The sequence below is a fragment of the Ornithorhynchus anatinus genome, chromosome 6 (assembly GCF_004115215.2).
Source record: "Ornithorhynchus anatinus isolate Pmale09 chromosome 6, mOrnAna1.pri.v4, whole genome shotgun sequence".
NCBI classification, from domain to species: Eukaryota; Metazoa; Chordata; class Mammalia; order Monotremata; family Ornithorhynchidae; genus Ornithorhynchus; species Ornithorhynchus anatinus.
The window spans coordinates 10580716-10602379 of NC_041733.1; the positions used below are offsets into that span (position 1 = coordinate 10580716).

At 43.9% G+C, this 21664-nt stretch overlaps 1 non-coding gene across 1 annotated transcript; it reads left to right on the forward strand.

Moving 5' to 3' along the window:
* The first annotated feature begins 20506 nt into the window (after window positions 1-20506).
* LOC114813113 lies at window positions 20507-20644 on the forward strand. Its single transcript, XR_003760723.1, has one exon. It is a non-coding gene; the product is annotated as a small nucleolar RNA SNORA7 (small nucleolar RNA).
* Window positions 20645-21664: the final 1020 nt, after the last annotated feature.

Below are 21664 nucleotides of genomic sequence, written 5' to 3' on the forward strand. Positions count from 1 at the left end.
AAACATAAATTAGGGGTACTAGTATTTATTAGACACTTACTGTGAGCAGAACACTGTACTATTCAGTGTGAGAGACTATGAAGGTGGGAATTAAAATCAAGAAGCAACGTAGCCTAAGGGATAGAACATGGGACTCGAGTCAGAAAGAGCTGGGTTCTAGTCTCCACTCCGCCATTTGTCTGTGTGACCTTGGGCAAGTCACAATTTCTCTGTGTCTCAGTTACTTCGTCTGTAAAGTGGGGATTAAGACTATGAACCCCATATGGGACATGGACTGTGTCCAACCTGATCAACTTGTACCTACTCCAGCACTTAAAACAGAGCCTGACACATAGAAAGCACTTAAACACCATTCAAAAAAAAATAGATATGGTCCCTGTCCCTCATAGGGCTCAGTATGAGTGATACCCATCCTTCTGCCCATGTCTTTCCACTGCTTAAGTACCCATAATAGTGATCCCTCCAAATGCACCTCAAGCAGACGCTCCTCACTGATTCAAGGAACTCAATCAACTCCCTCCCTATTACCTATTCTCACTTCCCACCTAATACAAGTCAGCACACTTTACTCTTCTAATACCAATTTCCTCACTGTCCCTCACTCTCACCTCACCCGTGTCCACATGTTGCTCACGCCCTCCCTCCGGACTTGCAATCCCTTCACTTATATATCTGACAGGCCAGCATTCTCTCCATTTTCAAAGCCCTACTGAAATAATATCTCCTTCAGTAAATCTTTCGAGTATATACTTTCATCCCCCCAACTCTATTTTACCATCCTAATATCTCACCCATGCACTTAGTCCCATCCCTTAATCATTTACTTAGGCTGTCACACTATCCATTAAACAGGATTTATTGAACACTTACTACATGCAGATCACTGTACTACAGGCTTGGGAGAGTACAATACAGCAGAATTAGAAGGCACATTACCTGCCCATAACAAGTTTATACTCTAGAGAGAGAGATGACCCCACAGCACTTATATACATATCCTCATATTTGGTTTCTTCCATTACCTATAATATATTTTAATGTCTGCTTTCCCTGCTAGACTGTAATCTCCCTGAACAGGGATCATGTCTACCAACTCTATTGTATTCTATGCACTCATACAGTGCTCTACCCAAAGTGCTCATTAAATATCATTGATTAAAGACAGAGACTATACCATAAGTCTCTATCTTCTCCCTGCACCTACTAGAGTGCTTTGCCCATGGAAATCATTCTCATACTTTTTGATACTGGAACATACATTTGGACATCGAATGCAAGTAATCGAAAGCACAGAAGCTAACTGTAATGATAGATGAGTCCATGGGAGTGAACCAAAACTTGTGGTAAATAAGCCTGTAATGGATGGACTTGCCAATATTTGACTTCTGAATTTCACTTATCCAAAGATTTATTTCTTAAGCATGGAGTTTGTGAGTTGAGTTAGTGCTCCCAGTTGGATTATCCATCTACAACTTCTACTGCTGCTTTCTTTCCACTCCAACCATAAAACCCATTTTTCCCTTCCAAATGATTTCCACCACTCTGGGTTCTCAGGTATAGCTCACTGTAATCCAAGTTGGGTAAACTACAAGCTATCAACCCACCACACCAGATGCCGGATCACATTCTGGTTCCTGGTGCCAAGGAAACTCTGGAGACTTGAGACATAGTAAACAGAATCATAAGTGCTTGGGAGAGTACAATACAACAGAGTTGGTAGACACATGGAGCTTACAATCTAGAGGATGTGCAGGATCCACTCCTGATTTTTTCACCTCCCACTTCTGACCTGGAAAACTACAGGTAGTTTTAAATTAACCCAAGGAGGGTGGGGGTAATGGGGATCATGTCTCAAATGCTTCCAATATATATTGGAATATTCCCAGTATAGTGATAGGGTCCTAGAGGGAAGGTGAGCAGAAATTCTACTTCAGCCATTTCTTCCTCTGTGAGGAAGGGCAAAATGCTATAGACATATCCAGGTGGTAGAGTTTGGTCAATTTTCTAAAGCCTAATTTTGCCTTGTCCACACGGCTTCCCAGATAAGGGTGGGGAAAGGGCTGATAACATCCAGCCAGGCCCAGTGACCCAGGCCCCAGAGTGAGGCTGAACCAGCACAGAGCTGCTGGTAGTCCAGCATTGACCTTGGATACACTATTAGCAATAATAATCATAGTAATTATGGTATTTGTTAAGCAAATACTACGTGCCAGGCCCTGTACTGTGCTGGGTTGCTTAAAAGTAAATTGGGACAGGGTCCCTGTCCTGCATGGGACTCGCGGTCTTAATACCCATTTTACAACTGAGGTACTGAGGCACAGAGAAATGAAGTGACTTGCCCAAGACCACACAGAAGACAAGTAGTGGAGCTGGAATTAGAACCTATGAGCTTCTGATTCCAAGAACCATGCTCTATCTACACAGCAACACTGCCAAGCCTTGCTGCTGAGTCTCCTAGGGACTCTTGTGTCCTAGGAGACTCAGAATGATACCAGGGACACAAAGTCATCTCTCTATTCCAGTGTCTTTGATCTCTCATTAAGGAAAGCCCAGCTTTGATAAATGTCCATTCAGATGAATAAAATGCATGATGTTAGTGGCAGAGAAAAACCAATGAAATCTAGGAAAGCAGGGTCTAAGTAGTAGCCAGAGTGGAAACCTTTAAGCAAACCACATTCATTCATATTTATTGAGCGCTTACTATGTGCAGAGCACTGTACTAAGTGCTTGGAATGAATAAGTCGGCAACAGATAGAGACAGTCCCTGCCGTTTGACGGGCTTACAGTCTAATTGACGGGCTTACATTGGTTTCTGATATTTCCAAGGGTTAATTTCTCAAACAATGGGCTTCAAAAGGTTCAGCTTCCAAGATAATTAGTCTTGTTTATCCTTATTGAGGATGCCGTTACATCTCTCTCGAGATTGCTGGCGGCCCCATCTGGATTCACAGCATGGACAGGTGCTTTCGGTATGGACCGAATTACTTTAAGCGTTACATTTGTGTCCTAAATTTCTATTTAAATACAACAGACTTTCACGTCTCAACCTTTGGCAGCACTGATTCCAATTTGAAAGGAGTCAGGAATAACATTGCCGAAATCGCCTGCCCTTTGCTGCAATTTTAGCAGCAAAATGCATGGGAGAGGAGCACTTGCCCTCCAATCAGAAGCAGGGTAGCTTGTAGTCCAGTGAGAGTGGAAATGCTTGTCTTTGAATTTCTCTGTGCAAGAGTGGCAGCCATGGCCTCCAAAACATCCCAAATGCACTCTGGATCAATGGGTTGTGATTGCATCTAACAACACATTAATTATTGTTAATTATCATTATTGTGGATATTAACAATAATAATAATATTTGTTAAGCACTTACTATGTGCCAAGCACTGTCCTAAACTCTGAGTTGATAAAGGATAATGAGGCCCTACTCAAGATAATCCAACCTACATGGGTCTCTCAGTGTGCCTAGTTCTCGCCTGTCCCGCCATCGACCCCTGACCCACATCCTACCCCTGGGCTGGAATGTCCTCCCTCCTCACATCTGCCAAACTATCACATTTTCCCCCTTCAAAACTACTGAAAGCTCACCTCCTCCAGGAGGCCTTCCCAGACTGAGCCCCCCTTTTCCTCTGCTTCTCCTCCCTATCACCCCATTTTCTCCCTCTGCTCTACCCCCTCTCCACCCCACAGCACTTGTGTATACATGTACACATACTTATTTTATTATTCTACTCATTTTATTAATGTGTATATGTCTATAATTCTATTTATTTGTATTGACATTGATGCCTGTCTACTTGTTTTGTTTTGTTGTCTGTCTCCCCGCTTCTAGACTATGAGCCCATTGTTGGGTAGGGATTGTCTCTGCTGCCGAATTGTACTTTCCCAGAGCTTAGTACAGTGTTCTGCACACAGTAAGTGCTCAATAAATACGATTGAATGAATTAACAAGTAAAAGTGAGGACAAGTTCTGAGTCAGAACTGAGATGCAAAGAAGTGACTTGCCCAAGGCCACACAGCAGGCTAATGGCAGAGCTGGGATTAGAATTCTGATCCTCTGATTCCCAGACCTGTGCTCTTTCCACTAGTCCTTATCTTCCCTACATTTCCTAGAAAATTATAGAAGAGTGACACAACTCAAGTACTATATCATTAGGCTTGAGCATCTTATCTCAAGCAGTGCTGCCCAGCAGGAATGATGGCAGCTATCAAGCTTTTTCCACATGCAAATGTCCATCAATGGTATTTAACAAGCATTAACTATAATGATAATTAATAATGACTGTGCTATTTATTAAGCACTTACTATGTGCCAAGGACTGTTCTACATGTTAGGGCGGATAAAGGCAAATCCGATGACACACGAGGCTCACTGTCATAATCCCCATTTTACAGAGATGAGGTAAAAGGCACAGAGAAGTTAAGTGACTTGCCCAAGGTTGCACTGCAGACACGTGACTGAGCCAGAATTAGAATCCAGATCCTTCTGACTCCCAGATCCATGCTCTATCCACTAAGCCCTGGGAGAGTACAGTATAGTCAATAGAAGCAATAACACTGTACTAAGCATTAAGGAGTAAATACTAGGACACTGAATCAGTCCAAACTGACGTCTCCACTATTGGTAGTCAAAAGCTGATTTTCTAGCTTGCACGTTTCCTGGTCAGAAGGGGTCATGGAATCTTTGGAAGTCGAAACTGCCAGTCCTCCCCTCACAACCAGAGCAGAGGGAGAACAAAGCTGTGAAATAACGTACCAGAAGCAGGCTGAGCGAAGAGGGAGTGTGGCTCATTCAGGAAGTGGCCTCCCTCGCTTCTTCTGCCACCATCCTCTTTCCAGCTGCAGCTGCAGTTAACCTATCTGTCACACCAAGATCCCACTCAAAAGCTTTCAGGCAATGTGGAATTAAAGATGTTGTTTAAGGACAAATCTTTACTCCTATCAGCGTACTTTTGTGTCTTTTCCAAGATTATTGCCTCAAAGGAAAGATGTTTTGGGGGGAGGAAGATAATTACAGGAAGTCTCTTACAAAAGGAAGAAAGGGGGGAAAAAAAGGGAAAAACCTTTTAAGAAGGCTTCAGCTTTACCTAAGTCCCCAGTTGAGGGGTACATGGGTGGAGAGAAATACCTTCATGCTGGGATCCTGTTTGGGGATTCCAATTCACAGCCTCTGCTCTCTGGTGCTTAGAACAGTGCTTGGCACATAGTAAGTGCTTAACAAATACCATCATTATTATTATTATGCTACTGGTGAACCCCACGGGTGAGTGCCTTTTAGAGATGCAGCATGGCCTAGTGGATAGAGGATAGGCCTGGGAGTCAGAAGGATCTGGGTTCTAATTCCAGTTCCATCACTTGTATAACCGTGGGCAGGTACTTCACTTCTCTGTGCCTCAGTTACCTCATCTGTAAAATGGGGATTAAGACCGTGAGCCCCTTGACAGGAACTGTGTCCAACCTGATTATTTCGTTTCTACCCAGCCCTTAGAATAGTGTCTGGCACATAGTAATTGCTTAACAAATACCATTTTAGAAGGAGGGACAATCAAATGGGCACCACGTGCCAATGGCATGGCAAGGGCTGTGCAGCATAGGCTGCCCCTGACCAGAGTGGTGGGGGCAAAAAAAGAGCCAGGAGCTGTGAGTTTGTCCTCAAAGGGCCTGTTTTCTGGGAAGAGGGACTGGCTGAGGCCCTCACTCCAGCTGCTGCACATCTCTCCAGCCTCTCCATGACTTGGGTGGGGCTGACGACATCCTCGGGGGGCGGGGGGAAGAATGCTAAGGGTCCCTGAAAACATCTCCCAGGATCCCTGTGGCTGGCCCCCCATGGGCCTTCATTTCCAGGGCGGGAGCAGTTGAGCTGAAATTGCCCCTGCTTGGGCCTCCTGAACTAAGCAGAGCACTGGATTCCCCACGGGCAGAGTCATGCCACCACTGTAGTTGTCGCAGTGGGGATTTGGACATGATTTTGAAATGCGGCATCGCCCAGTCAAGTAGCTGCCACCATTCAGCCACTTGGAGCCGGTGATGCAGGGCTGTATTCGCCAAAGGTTGTTGATGTATTATTTATCAATCAACGTGTGTGTTCATCTGACAAACACATTAAGGAGCTTGCAAACAAATGCCACTTGCAGGAAAACAACCCGGAAGAGTAGATTACAAAGGGCAGATTTTCAACAAGTGAAACGGAGCTGGAAAGATTCATGAAGGTGAGGGATGGGGACGAGGAGGGGGGATGCCAGGGAAAATGAAAAGAGAAGGGAGCATCAGGAGGAGCTCTGAGATCCCCAAACCCTCACCTGTAATTGATCGGTGATGGAATTACAGGACTGGCTGTGAACCATTGCCCTCTGAAAGGCGAAGAAGCATGGCCTAGTGAATAGAGCATGGGCTTAGGACTCAGAAGGATCTGAATTTAAATTGCAGCTCGGCCACTTGTCTGCTTTTTGACCTTGGGCAAATCACTCAACTTCTTCATACCTCAGTTACCTCATCCGTAAATTGGTCATTAAGACTGTGAGCCCCATGTGGGATATGAACTGTGTGCAACTTGATCAGCTACCTGCACCAGGTCTTAGTACAGTTCTTGGCACATAAGTGCTTAACAAATATCATAAAAAAGGAAGAGAGCAGAATGAAACAAAGCACTGAAAACACAAAGGAAAACTAGGCTGTATTTAGAAGAGAGTGAATTTTATAGAAAGAGCATGGGCCTGGTGTCAAAAGACCTGGGTTCTAATCTCTGCTCTGCCACAGACCTGCTGTGAGACGTTAGGTAAATCACTTAACCTCTCTAGGCCTCAGTTTTCTCTTTTGTAAAATGTGGATGTTACCCACTCTCCCTCCCTCAGACTGTAAACCCCAAGTGGGCCAGAGACTGATTCTGATCTGCTTGTTCTGTATCTTGCCCTTAGCACAGTTTAATACATACCACAAACAGCAGGAGGTGAAGTGGGAGGGGCCTGAGAGGCAAGCTGTTGTGGAGAGTGAGATTAAAAGGGTGGGGAAGGCGTTCCTTTCCTGGTTCCAGAAGCACCAGATGCTGAGTCGACACCTACTCTGACCCAACCTGGACTCTTTAGGGAGGCTAGATACTGCAGCCCCAGAACCTTTCGGCCTCTCATTTCTCTGGCTGTGGTTGTCAGACCCAGGGTTTTCTCCTCACAAGCAACAGAGAACACTGGGGCAGCTGAAGCCCCAGGGGTATGTGATCCTCTCCCATAGGATCGCCAGTAGGATCCCAACACCCAGATATCCTGGACTGAGCAAACACATCTCTCCTCGGGAGGGATGAGTGTGTACTTGGTCAGCCATTTCACTCTCTTCTCCCCGGCAACGGAAGGTAAATCTCTTGGTCACATCAGATTTGACAATTTGGCAAACCTGTGGTTAGCGCTACTGGATGTCAGCCTTCCTAAGTAGATACAAATACTATCCAGTCTGCTGAAATTATACTGGCTCCAACCCAAAAAAGAAAAGCAATAAACAACAACAATGATAATAATAAGAAGAATGGCATTTGTTAAGCACTTACTACGTGCCAAGCACTGTACGGAGTGCTGGGGTAGATACAAGATTAGATTGGTCACAGTCCTTGTCCCACAAGGGACTCACAGTCCTAAAAGGTAGGAGAACAGGTAGTAAGTCTCCCATTTATTGATGAGGAGACTGAGGCTCAGAGTAATTAAATAATTTTCCCCAGGTTTCAGAGCAGGCAAGTGGTAAGAGCTGAATCTGTGCAAAAATATGTGTTTTTCAAGGACCTACCCATCCAAGATTCTACTTCTCCCTAGGACATATGCACCCCCAACCTTTTTCATCCGAACAGCCCCTTATTCTCCTCCTAAAAGAGGTGATCTGCCCCTAGGAGCGGCAGAAAAATCACACAATACAGTGGACCACCAGAGGACAAGACAGCCAAAAAAAAAAAACCCTGAGAAAGCACTGGAGAGAGTGTCACGGAGATGTGAGCGCACGAAGAGGAGAGGTCACAGGTGGCGAGGTCGATTTGGGAATCATAAACACATGCATGGCAGTGGAAACCATGGCAACGGATAATATAGCTTGGAGGAAACTTAAAGAAGCAGCAGCAACCAAGACTAAGGCTAAAAATGCACAGCCCTCTAAAGGCAGGAGGGAAGAGATGTCGAACGAGTGTGGACATTTTCCGGAGGGAAAATAGTAAGACAAGGATGTCCCCCAGGCTTGGGAAAGGAGTGTCAGGCTCCAGACGGTGGGCCATTAGATGGGGTGGGTGCACAAAGAATCTTTATCATGAGCTGGACAAACTTTCACAGGGGAAGGAAAGGTTGGAGAGTAACTAGAAGGGATCAAGAAGAGAGCCAGACCCAAAAACACCTTGGCTGACAGGCTAGAATGCATGTCATTGATTTTGGAGGTAAAAGAGGACAGAAAGATCTAACAATCATGTTTGAGTGCTTACTGCATGCTGACCACTCCACTCAGCACCTGGTAGAGTATAATATAACAAAGTTGGTAGATGTGTTGCCTGCCCACAACTAACTTACAGTTTAGAGGGGGAAGAGTTGTTCTTGTATCCCAAACCCTCCTGAATCTCACCTCCTCCAAGAAGTTGCCCCTAAGCAAACCGATAGTCCTCCCCTCAACTGCCTACTATATAATTGTCTGTGCACCCTTAAAGCACTTTCGTATACAACCCAGCACCACTGCACTCACTCATGCAAATATCTTTACGCTGTACTATTTCCCCTTCTGGAATTTATTTTGTAACATCTGTCTTCTGTAGACAGTAAGCTCCTTATGGGCAAGGATCACATCTACCAACTCAATTATATATTGTACTTACCCAAGAGATAAGTACAGTGCTCTGCATACACAGTAAGTGCTCAATAAATACGATTGATTAATTGCATGTGATCCAACATTCTGAAGAGTCAAAGGAGGGACACTCAATGACGTGGAAAGAGTAAAGATCAAATCTGTATTATTCATTTGAAGGGAGAAAAATGTAATAAGTAAACTTTCCACAAAGTTTTCTTACGACCTATCGACAGGCTCTCACTGTGCCATTTCCAATCCCCAACAAGTGTTTTGAAGTGTATAAAGCACACAATATCAGAATGCCTGGCATCTTGTTACTTAAGGTTCTTAGCACAAGGAATTTGTAAAACTGTGATGGAAGTCTTTTTAAAAAAATGACGTTTGAAGGCTTGCTTTGACAGGCCAACTGATGGGCTTAAAAGCAGCTCCCTATGTTTTCACATCCTGGTTTAAAGAGGAGGAAAAGATGCCTGTTTTTAGAAACCAGACATTTCCACTTAGTCTACTAGGAGAGGCTCCTGCTCATGTCCCCAGATAAAAACAACCAGACACACTCTCCGGGCAACCTGCCCGTCCTTGTCTGTGCTCAAAGTCCAGGTTGGCCATTTCCAATGGCGGCTTTAACTTCTTCAGCCTCTTTTCTGTTGTCGCATCTTTTCCATTTGCAAATCTGAGTGCTTTATTCCATTCAAACCCAAGCTTCTTCACATTGGTGGGTGGCAAATGAAATGTGACAGACAGATAAGCTCCTCACAAGCTGGGATCATGTCTCCCAACTCTACTGTACTCTCCCAAATACTTAGTACAGTACTCTGCACATGGTAAGCATTTGATAAATACACCTTTGATTGATTTCCACAATGACAAGCTCCATGATGGCCAAACATTCTAGGAATGGGACTTCTGGGGACAGACCTTCCACTGGTAAGCAATTGTTCCGGAGTTTAATATCTACTTGTTCCCTCTTGCCCCTTTTCCATGACAAATAATGAGTTGTTAAAGTTCTGTGCATTTTTCCCCAGGAAATCTGTTCTGAGATGGCCCAGAATAACAACTTTTTTTTTATTTCTTAAGACTTTAGTACATGCCAAGCATTGTCCTAAGCACAGAGGTAGATAAAGAATAATCAGGTCCCATATGGGGTTCACAGAGTAAGTAGAAGGGAGAACAGGTATTGAATCTCCATTCTACAGATGAGGGAACTGAGAAGCCCAGAGAAGGTAAGCGATTTGTCCAAGGTAACAAAGGAGATAAGTAGAGGAGTCAGGATTAGAACCTTAGTGCCTCTGACTCCCAGGCCCAAGATCTTTCCACTAGGCTCTATGGCTTCTAAATCTTAACTTCTGGGCCCTGCAAGGCTCTATTCTGGGGTAGCTCCATTGTACTCTCCAAAGTGCCTAGTACAGTGCTCTGAACATGGTAGCCAATGAATAAGTGCTTCGGATTGATTGCCCCTGGAAAGGCATTTGTTCGATCCATTTCCTGAATGGAAGAAGCAGAGAGGGGATGGAGGGATGAGGACCGGTGGGGAGGAGTAAGAGGGGGGAACCATATTAGTCTATAAATGGGAATGTGAACTGCACCACTCTATCAGAGCTTTAACAATGAGAACGGACCTTGGCTCTCCTTTTTGCCAGCCAGCTTAGACCTGTAGAAAGATCACTGTTCTGGGAAGCAGGAAACCTAAGTCTGGTCCCAGTATGGCATGTAGTAGGCTAAGGTGGGTAAAGCCTGCATGCGCTCCACAATATTTTATTCCCCTGGCTGCTTACATACTTGTTGACTTCCGTGCCCCAGAGGGAACACAATTGGCATGGTGGAGAGAGTGTGAAGGACACTGCACAAGCTACAAGCATGGTACTAAGCATTGGGAGAGTACAATTAGAGTTGGTAGGCATGATCCCTGCTCTCAAGGAACTTATTATCTAGTGGAGGAGCTTGCAGTAATACATTTCCCACCCCTACCAGACTTGGGTCCTCCAAAATTCTGCCCCAGTGAAGCATTACTGAGACAGATATCTTAAAGGTTAATGTTCAGAGTGTTCACCAACTTCAGGTTTCAAGATCAGGAGTAAAGCTAGAAGATTCCTTTCCCCCTCCTTTTAGGAATAAAACTTACAAATGTAGTGAAACAGGGAGCAGAAGCTTAAGCTATGTAAACCGCTTTGAAAATCTGGACAGTCTGGTTATCGTGTGCCTAGCATTCATTTGTGCTGTGAATGGCAGGCAGTGAGGGCTAGTGTCTCGATATGCAGCTGACAATTTTAAAGCAAAAAAAAATTTTTAAAAAACAAATGGTGCTTCAACTAAAGTCCTGTGCCAATGTTGTACACTCTTTGGAGGAAGGCAGTTTTCCTTTGGAAATTTTTTTGAAGTGGTATTCACTGACCATTTCCCATGTGCCAAGCACTGTACTAAGCACAGAATAGACAGAAGAGAACCACGTCAGATGCAGTCCCTGTCCCAGTCGGGGCTCACCATCCAAGTGGGAGGGAGGACAGGTATTGAGATAGAAACAAACCGGCAACCAATTTTTTCCTTCCCTGAACAGAGAAGGAAAACCTGAGAAACAGAGAAATGAGATGGGTAAGGCCAAACATGGAATACAGGTGGGAACAAAAAGTGCATCTCTCAATTCCTAGTTATTCTAGCCACTCAAACAGGGTGAGCCTCAGTCCTACACAGAGGAATTGATTCCTGCGCTAATATCTCGCACAGCATCACTGACACGCTCCCATTCCTGCTACACACGTGCCCACGGTACTACAAGTAAATAAGCAGGCAGGGGCTGACTCTGTGAAGCATATCTGCAGTCTTTGCCCAGAGTAGCCAGCTACAGGCAGAACCCGACTAGAACCCAGGCATGTCTCCTAATAGAGCAGAGGTCTTTCCACTGGACCAGCATGAGACTACTTAATAATAAGTACGGTATTTGTTAAACACTATGTGCTAGGCACTGTATTAAGCGCTGGGGTGGATACAAGCATATCGAGTTTTTGCCATCAGTGTGCCACATAGTAGTAAAGCATTATGGTCCCAAAATAAACTAATGAAAACCACATGATTCAGGAGCATCAATGACCAAGAAAACTGATGTATGCTAATTTAAGATAGATGTAATCCACTTGAACTCATTCTTTATGTATTCTAGCCACATTAAAAAGCACTGCCTTTTTAGAAGTCATAAAAATTTAAGGACAGAGCTAAGTAACAGTAGAGCTGAATGAAAATTGACGATTACAGTTTCATATCAGGGTGTAGAGTTTCTCTCATATTGGGTTTCATTGTATGATTTTGTTTTAAGCCTTAAGTTCAAATACAGCTGAAATTTCAAAGGGAAATTCAATGAACTTTGGCCTAGCTTGGGGTTGAGAACAGGCTACCTCTGTCCCTTTAGCTCCCATTTATTAATGTTAATCATAATAATCAACATAATAATAAAAGGTCTAATTGCTTGGAAAAGTTGAATGCAAAAAGGCAAAACTCTATGAATATGGTTTCCATTCAGAGAAACTTTCAAATGGTCCTCAACTACTAGGAGTCATATGACCAAAATTTCCCTCTGTGCAAACCCCCGACAGAGACAGAATTATTTTCCAAATAAAAATCCACCCAATGGATTACATTGTTTAGAGATGTATTGTTTTAGTCACAGTCTTCTCTCTTGCATTAAACTCTCAGGGGCATGTATTTCTCCTATTGCTTATTCCGGGAGAGCAGTACTAACGAGTCCAAATAGCGCTAGGGAGAAAGCTAATCAGAAAGTGTTCGACATCAACTCGAAAGGTGTTCTGAATGGGAGAGAAGGCCAGGTGGCCTAGTGGGAAAAGCACAAGACTGGGAATCAGGATTACCATAGTTCGAAACCCAACTATGCCCTGGTCTGCTGTGTGACCTTGAGCAAGTTTCTTAACCACTGATGCCTCAGTTTCCTTATCTGCAAAATGAGGATAATCTCTCTCAGATAGGGAGTCTCATGTGACAAGCTGACAGTATCCGATCTGATTAGCGTGGATCTATCCCAGCACTTGGCAGACAGAAAGCATTTAATACCACCAAATAATTACTTAATCCTTCCCACATGCCAGCAATTATAAATAACAATGCTTTACTTCACGTAGTGCTTTTAATTTTCTACAATTAACTTATCACATCCTCACAACACACCCATGACTTAGGGAAAGAAAAAGAGACCATTAAGGTCATTATACAGATAAGGAAACTGAGGCACCAATAATAATAATGGTATTTGTTAAGCGTTTACTATGTGCCAGGCACTGTTAATGGATTACATGACTTGCCAGTAGCAAATGCCAACAACAGAGTTATGATGAGAAAAATCTAACTCCTATCCCCGACCCTGACCTTCAGTGAAAGAAGTGAAGTGCTCTACACAGAGCACTCCCTCCTCCCTCCCCCTTGAAGTACTCAATAAATACCATTGATTAATTGACTGGAGATCAGCAATCTGCTGGATGTGAAGTAGGAGAGAGATCCAAGCAGAAGGGAGGGAGGGAGCAGGAAGCTGGTTGTGAGAGAGAAATGAATGAGACACAGTGAGTAGGTTGGCAGGAGAGAATGAAGTGTGGGGGCTGGACTGTAGAGGAAGAGGAGTGGATAAAGTAGGGGAGGGGCAAGAGCTGACAGAGGACCTTAAAGCCAATGGTCTACAGTTTCTGCTCGGTATGAAGAGAAATGAGCAACTATTTTTTAGAGGGGCTGTGACAGTAACAGTATCTATGGAGCATCCACTGATCGTAACGCACTGCACTCCTGAAGCCATGGAAGTGTGGTCCATCTTCATCCTTGAGAGTTCACTCTTCCAAACTGCTCCCATTGTGAAGCTGGAGTTACTTTCCTCACCCACCCCAAACAATCCACTTTTCTTTTTAAGACCACACAGCCCTAGGGACCACCACCAGTTATGCCAGAGTAGAGGGGGAAAAAAAAGTCCAGGGTCAAGGCTCTCTGATGACATTCAATTTTTAGGTGGGTAGACAGCATGAACTAGAACACATAATTTTCTCCTAAAAGGCAGCCCTACATAATGCACCAGAGTCTTATTTCCTCAATGATTCCATAAGTAAAATGGTTAGGGATAAGTGCTAGAGGAGAATACACCCTGTTTCTTCTCTAACAATGCAAGAGCCTGAGGGTACAGTTCATTCTTCTAAAAGAACAGGTTATAAGAGCCACTCCTAAATGCCTGATTCTAAGATGAAGTTCTGAAAGTAATGGTCCCAGTCCTTCATCCACCCAGGTCAGACAGCCTACCACAGTCTCTTGGCCAGGGAGGACCTGAACAGAGACACAAAGGAAAGGATACTTTAGGAAATGACACCATAGAGTCTCTTGAGGGCAGAGAATCCTTGCTTCTGTTCTACTTTCCCAAGTGCTTAGTACAGTGATCTGGATGGCTCTCCTCCAAGAGGCCTTCCCTGACTAAGTCCCCCTCCTTATCCTCTTCTTACACTCCCTTCTGTCTCACCCTGACTTGCTCCCTTTATTCAGCCCCCCATCCCAGCCCCATAGTATTTATGTGCATATCTGTAATTTATTTATAATAATTGTCTGTCTCCCCCTCTAGACCGTGAGCTCATTGTGGGCAGGGAGTATTTCTGTTTACCGTTAGATTATACTCGGCACATAGTTAGTGCTCAATAAATATGATTGAATTGAATGATGAGTATGTGCTCAATAAATGCCACTGATTAATCGACTGGATTTTTTTTATGGTATTTGTTAAGCACTTACTATGGGTCAAGCACTGTTCTTAGAGCTGAAATAGATACCAGTTAATCAGATCAGACGCAAGCCCTGCCCACATTAGCCTCTGAATATAAGAAAAAAGTATATAATCCCTATTATACAATTGAGGAAACTGAGGCACAGGGAAGGTAAATGATTTGCCTAAGATTACACAGAAAGCAAATGGCAGAATTGGGATTAGAACCCAGATCCTTTACAACATACTGAATGACTGAAACGAGGAGAGGATGCTACATGATTCAGATTCCAATGTAAGCTCCTTAAGGGCCTACTAACCATGGTACTGTACTTTCCCAAGTTCTCGGTACAATGCTCTGCACACATTAAGTGCTCAGTAAATACCATGGGGAGACAGATATTAATAAAAATAAATTACAGATATGGATATGAGTGCTGTGGAGCCGAGGGTGGGGTGAATATCAAGTGCTTAAAGAGTACATATCCAAGTGCATAGGCACGCAGAAGTGAAAGAATGTCAGGGAAAAGACAGCTTGATCGGGAAAGGCCTCGGAGGCGAAGTGACTTAAATAAGGTTTTGAAGGTGGGGAGTGAGGTGGTCTACCTTATATGGAGGGGTGGGAAGATACAGGCCAGGAAGGATGTAGGAAAGGGGTCAGCAGTGAAATAGACCAGAATGAGACAAAGTGAGCAAACTGGGGCGAGAAGAACAAAGTGTGCGGGGTGAGCCCCAGCAGGAAATCAGTGAGGTAAGGTGGAGGGGGTGAAAGTCAAGAGCTTTCCACCATGTCTATGGTACAAGCTCAAGCAGAACCATCCTGGAGAGGATGACCTGGGCTGGTGTCCAGTGCTTAAAGATAAATGGGCAAGCAGGGAGAGAAAACCTGGCTCTAAAAAAAGAAAAAAATCTAGTCAGAGAGCCACTGTATAAGACTGCAGTCCATGCAGCCAAGCTGCCTCAGGACAAGATAGCTCCTCACCCAAGACCAGGAGGAAGGCAAAAGATAAATGAGTGAAGAAATCCCCTCAATCCTCTCCTCCCCAAAGCAGCCAGTGATTACTAAGACCATTTCCATAAATGGAGTATGATCTTTTTTCCCTTTGTACATGACCTTTAAAACTACCTGATAAGCTATTTGCACTGCCTACCATAGAAGTTAAAATAGACAGCAGGAAGATGAACATGCCCTTAATGGCTAAATTACTGTGTGTCACTGGAAAGACCTTTCCCCCTGCAGAGGAGCAGGAGCAGCAAACCCACGCTCCTTCCCCTTTGAAAAAAGCCAGGAGGTCTCGATTAAAATGTAAAATTCAACTTTGGCCCAATTATCCACCTTAAAAACCTCAACATAGCCCTTTTGTGATGCCTATGCTTGAGCAAAATGTGATTTTGATCCAATATCATCTGGACAGATCATTAGACGATATTTGAATCAATCTTGCTGAAACTGGGCTCAATAGGTAGGCATCTACTTAGAGCCTGAAGGAGATTTTCAACCCAGTGCTGGTAAGACAGATAGAAACGTGTGACACACATCCTCTGGAAGGCAATCGACATCTCCCTAAAAGTTGTTCTTCCACTTATGTCACCCTAACCCATCTGCGGAAATCTCACCACCCCCTGCAGATGACAGAGCTTGGCAGGGTTCACCGGATAGTTCACGTGACATTTGGGTGGGAGACTCACCAGAAAGACAAAGTGACTCTCAGCTACCCAACAAGCCAGTTAGAAACGGGTCTAAGAGTTTGCCGCCCTGAAATGCCTCTCGGGAGTCTGACTCTGAAGTGAGAGATAAGCAAACCCTCAATGCCACTGGGGTTAATACTGACTTATTCAACACATCTGTCTCAAGCACACTTAACTGCCACCCCAGGCTGTGAGCAGGCTTTTCCAATCTCCCCCCTCCCTTTTTAAATAGCTTGAGATAAAAATTATGTCAAGGAGCCAGAAAGAGCTGCTGCTTCACCTCAACCTACCCTACATCAAAACAGTTTACTCTGATAAAAGAATCACATGTGTGAAGAGACAGAGCATTAAAAACATGCTACTATTAAATATTTTCAAATTTCAATTTTCCACTTGCACAGGAACAGAGTTCTCCAAGCAATTACAAGGGAGGAAGGAAAGGTTAAATTAAGATTACCTCCAGAGCCATTTTCTCCCAGTATCCACGGGAGCTCACTGGGAAGGAAATTTAATAATCCTTTCAGAACCGAAGGCTTGTCATGTTGTCGAGGTAATGTCCCAAGAGCTTCCCCAGGATCTGAAAGAACTTTCTTGGGGGCTGGCTTTCACTTGCTTTCTGTCTCAAATGATATATTATTATTATTATTGTATTTGTTAAGTACTTACTATGTGTCAAGCAATGTTCTGAACTCTGGGGTAGATATAAGTTAATCAGGCCAAATTCAGTCCTCGGTTCCACATGGTGGGGGGTGTGGGGGCGGTCACAGTCTAAGTAAGAAGGGGAGATCAGGCACTGGGTCCCCATTTTACAGATGAGGAAACTGAGGCACAGAGAAGTTAAGTGACTTGCCCAAGGTCACACTTCGGGCAAGTACAGAGCTGAGATTAGAACTCAAGTCCTTTGGCTCCTATGCCTGAGCTCTTTCCACTAGGCTACACTTCTCATTTATACCACCGTAGTTCAGTACTCTGCTATAGTAAGTGCTTAGTGAGTAAATTTGATTAATTGAAAGTTCATCCAACAATATTAACATCATTTTCTCAGTGACCCTGTGAGGTATGTATTTACCCCATTTTGAATGGGGGGAAACTGAGGTACAGAAAGGTTAAGGGATTTTCAAGTGATCTTGCTTCTGTTGTACCATTCCCAGTGCTTAGAACAGTACTTTGCACCCAGAAAGTGCTCAGTAAACACCACTGACTGACTGATTGTTGAATGCCCACAGAATTCCAGAGGGAAGCAAACCTAAACAGATCTCTTTTTCCTAATAAAAAGAGACGGTGTCTGACCCAGTCATACACTTCTCATTGAAAGACTCCAAGTTCCCTTTGTTCTCAGTTGCAATACTCTAATTCCAAATCTCTGGTGCTTGGGAAGGACCAAATAGGCCCATTTTAGCCTGAGGGACAGTACAAACTGAACCCAATCCTCCCTCCCCATAGGTCACTCTCCTGCTTTGAGCTCCAGTTCTTTCGTATCACACACAAAGCACCATTAACTTGTATCCATCTTCCCCACTGTGTAGTACAGTGCCTTGGCTCCTTGTGGGCAGGGAATGTATCTGTTATATTGTTCTCTCCCAAGCACTTAGTACAGTGCTCTGCACACAGTAAGTGCTCAATAAGTACAATTGACTAGAGAAGCAGCATGGCTCAGTGGAAAGAGCACGGGCTTTGGAGTCAGAGGTCATGAGTTCGAATCCCAGCTCTGCCACTTGTCAGCTGTGTGACTGTGGGCAAGTCACTTAACTTCTCTGTGCCTCAGTTACCTCATCTGTAAAATGGGGATTAAGACTGTGAGCCCCACGTGGGACATCCTGATTCCCCTGTGTCTACCCCAGTGCTTAGAACAGTGCTCGGCACATAGTAAGCCCTTAACAAATACCAACATTATTATTATTATTATTACATAGTAAGTACTTAAAGTTGTGTATTCAAGTTGGAGACCAAGAAGGTAGTAGCTTTAGTGAAATTAAAGCAGTGATCTTCCCTCGCACACGACACGCACCTTCTCTTGAATTAGAGAATGAAATGCCGGTATGGGCTGCCACGTCTCTACTCTAGGTCCTGGAGGAGTTGGTTTCTGGCCATCCCACAGAGTCAACACACATTAGTTTGTGGGTGAGCTGGGTCCAGAAACCATCAAGATGGAAATGGCTCCCATGGACCTATGCCAACTGGCACCTTCAATTATTTATTTTGACTATTCTAATTTAGTATATATTTTTATGATGGCCTCCCCTATTAGCATATAAGTCCCTGTGGTCAGGGGATGCTTCCCATTTTTATTCTGTACTTCTGGAGCACTTAGTACAGTGTCCAACATGCCAAGAGGGCACTCAGTAAATTCATTCATTCAATAGTATTTATTGAGCGCTATGTGCAGAGCACTGTACTAAGCGCTTGGAATGAACAAGTCGTGCGATTACTACTACTCCAAGGTTGCCCCAGTGTCAGTTTTCAGCTCAGAGAAGCTCAGCTTGATGACCCTTCTAGTCTCCAGGTCTCAGGTCTACAGCCAGGTAGGAAAGGTGACCGACAGGCTGGTCGGCCACCCCTCCCACCCCTTAATCCAACGAAAGACCAAAAAACCCATTTGGACAAATGACCATTTAACTCTAGTAATAATAATGATGATGATGAGAAACAAACACGGTACTGGCATGCATAGATGCAAATCGGGTTAGACATAGATCCTGTCCCATGTGGGGCTCACAGTCTCAATCCTTAATTTTACAGATGAGGTAACTAACTGAGGCCCAGAGAAGTAAAGTGATTTGCCCAAGGTCACAGAGCAGGCAAGTGGCAGGACTGTGTAACCGCTTTTCTCACTCAACCGTTTGAGCAAGTCTTGTCCCAGTGGCCTCCACTTTCTCCACAGAGGCAGCTGGATTACAGTGATGAATGAAATTAGGAGATTTTGACCTGCAGGGCTCCTAATTCATTTGGGGTTCTGAGGATTGCAAAGGCCTGTGGAGAAAGAATTCACTGAGATTAGAACCCATCTTTTCTGTTCCATTTCTCCTGATGTGCAGCAGTCCCCTGGCTGCCATTTAAGGTAAGATCTGGTTCTCTACCTGGAAATGGATACAAATGGGGCAAATTTGGAATCACATTAAATATTCAGAAGATATAGGGACTGCTAGTGTTTTCTTAGTACGAACAAATGCCAGACAACAAACAGCACTCCCTGGGTTTCAAAAATACTATTTACAGCATCTGTTTCCTCATCTTCTATTATCTTCATTTTGATACGTTAATATTGAATTGTTTCATAATAGTCATAGGGCCCCTTAAGCGCCTCGGGATGGAAGTTCAATATGAACACAAATATTAGCAGACAGATGCTGCACTATCCTTAATATAAATGGCACCATAAGCCCCATCCAAATCATCAGGAACAAAGTGAGTTCTGGGAAACAAAGCCTGATTGCCAAGGTACCATAATAAATTCATCTGGCACTCCCATAGAGCATTTATCAACAGATCTCAAAGCACTCTGCAACCACTAATTAATGCTCAGAGACTCCCTCTAATGGAGATATTATCCCCCATTTTGCCAAGAAAGTAGCTAGGGCAAGGGGAGGTTAAGTGGCTTCTTTTGCTGAGCATATTTGCACACACAACAGATATTAAATGACAGCAAGTAGAATCCTGCCCAGAAAAGCTTTCTTTTTTTCCATATCACATTGCCATTCAAGTCATTTTGTCATTTGGTTGGCATCGACAATATCTAATACCGTTTATATTCTTTTTTTCCTACATCTGCCAAATCTGTATAGATATCTATAGTAATCAGTATGTTTTCTCTATGATCACTCAAATCATTCATTCATCAGATAGTAGTTAGAAGCAGCGTGGCTCAGTGGAACGAGCCCAGGCTTGGAAGTCAGAGGTCATGGGTTCGAATCCCAGCTCTGCCACTTGTCACCTGTGTGACTGTGGGCAAGTCACTTCACTTCTCTGTGCCTCAGTTCCCTCATCTGTAAAATGGGGATGAAGACTGTGAGCCTCACTTGGGACAATCTGATGAGCCTGTATCTCCCCCAGAGCTTAGAGCAGTGCTCTGCACATAGTAAGCGCTTAACAAATACCAACATTGTTATTAGTTATTGATTACTACCTGCATGCACACAGAACACTGCACTAGCCATACTCTACCAAACCCTCAAGAAGCTTACAGTCTAATTGGAGAAGAGAGAAAAAAGCACAAATGCACCAATATATTTTATTTGGTGACTAATATTTTAACTTACAAAGGATTCAAGATTAACAAATGGTAACTACTGACATCCCCTCTCAAGGTCACACCTGGAGAGTTTCCAATACTCTACCAGTCTTGGCTATGGGAGAGAGAGTCAAGCAGAGACATACCCATTCCATTCCTAGCTTGGCCAGTGGCTAGCAAGTGGAAGGCAATCCGCTACAAGTCAAAACTCACCCATTCTGGGCAGCAGTGGTATGGGAGAGAGTCGAGAGCAGAGACTCAAGTTTACTACGTGGAAGGAGGCAACAGTAAACCACATCTGTATCTTTACCAATAAAACACTACCAGAACGATTGCAGATGGAGAGTGGTGGATTCTGGGAGAGATATGTCCAAGGTTACACTATGGGTTGGAAGCAACTTGACGGCATAAGGCAAGACAAACTACTAACATACAAGTATTAGCATATATGCCTAATAAATTAAGATTGCCAGCAGGGCTACTAAGCCATTTGCTCTATTCACTGGATCCCAAGGATCACCACCAGAAGACTCCATCAGTCTGTTTCCAACTAAATTACATGTTCCTTGAGGGCAGGAATTGTGCCTACTATCATACCAGAAAAGCAGTGTGGCTCAGTGGAAAGAGCACAGAGGCAGAGGTCATGGGTCAGCTGTGTGACTTTGGGCACGTCACTTAACTTCTTGGTGCCTCCGTTACCTCATCTGTAAAATGGGAATTAAGACTGTGAGCTTCACAGGAGAGAACCTGATTTCCCTATATCTACCCCCAAGCTTAGGACGGTGCGCGGCACATAGTAAGCACTTAAATACCAACATTATTATTATTACTCTCCAAGTCTAAGTTCAGTACTCTACACAGTAGGGGCTTAAAGCCCACTGAATTCATAGATAGATTGATATATCGTGAAATAGAAGAAAAGATGCGTATTGTTTAAATCGTTTAAGATGTCTGAGAAAATATTATTCCACTGAGATTTGACTCATGTAGTCATATATTTCATGTTCCTTGTTATTTACTCAGAAAGTTCAATAAAAGGGGATACGTTGGTCACTGGCATTTCTCTAGATAACATTAACAAAGCTATGCTTATTATTATTTGGCAATCTCTCACTATGTTCCAAGCAGTGTACTTAGCTCTGGGTAGATACAAGATAAGCAGGTCCCTGTCCCACGCGGGGCTCAATATCTCATTTGCTATACCCCCGCCTTTGCACGTAGTC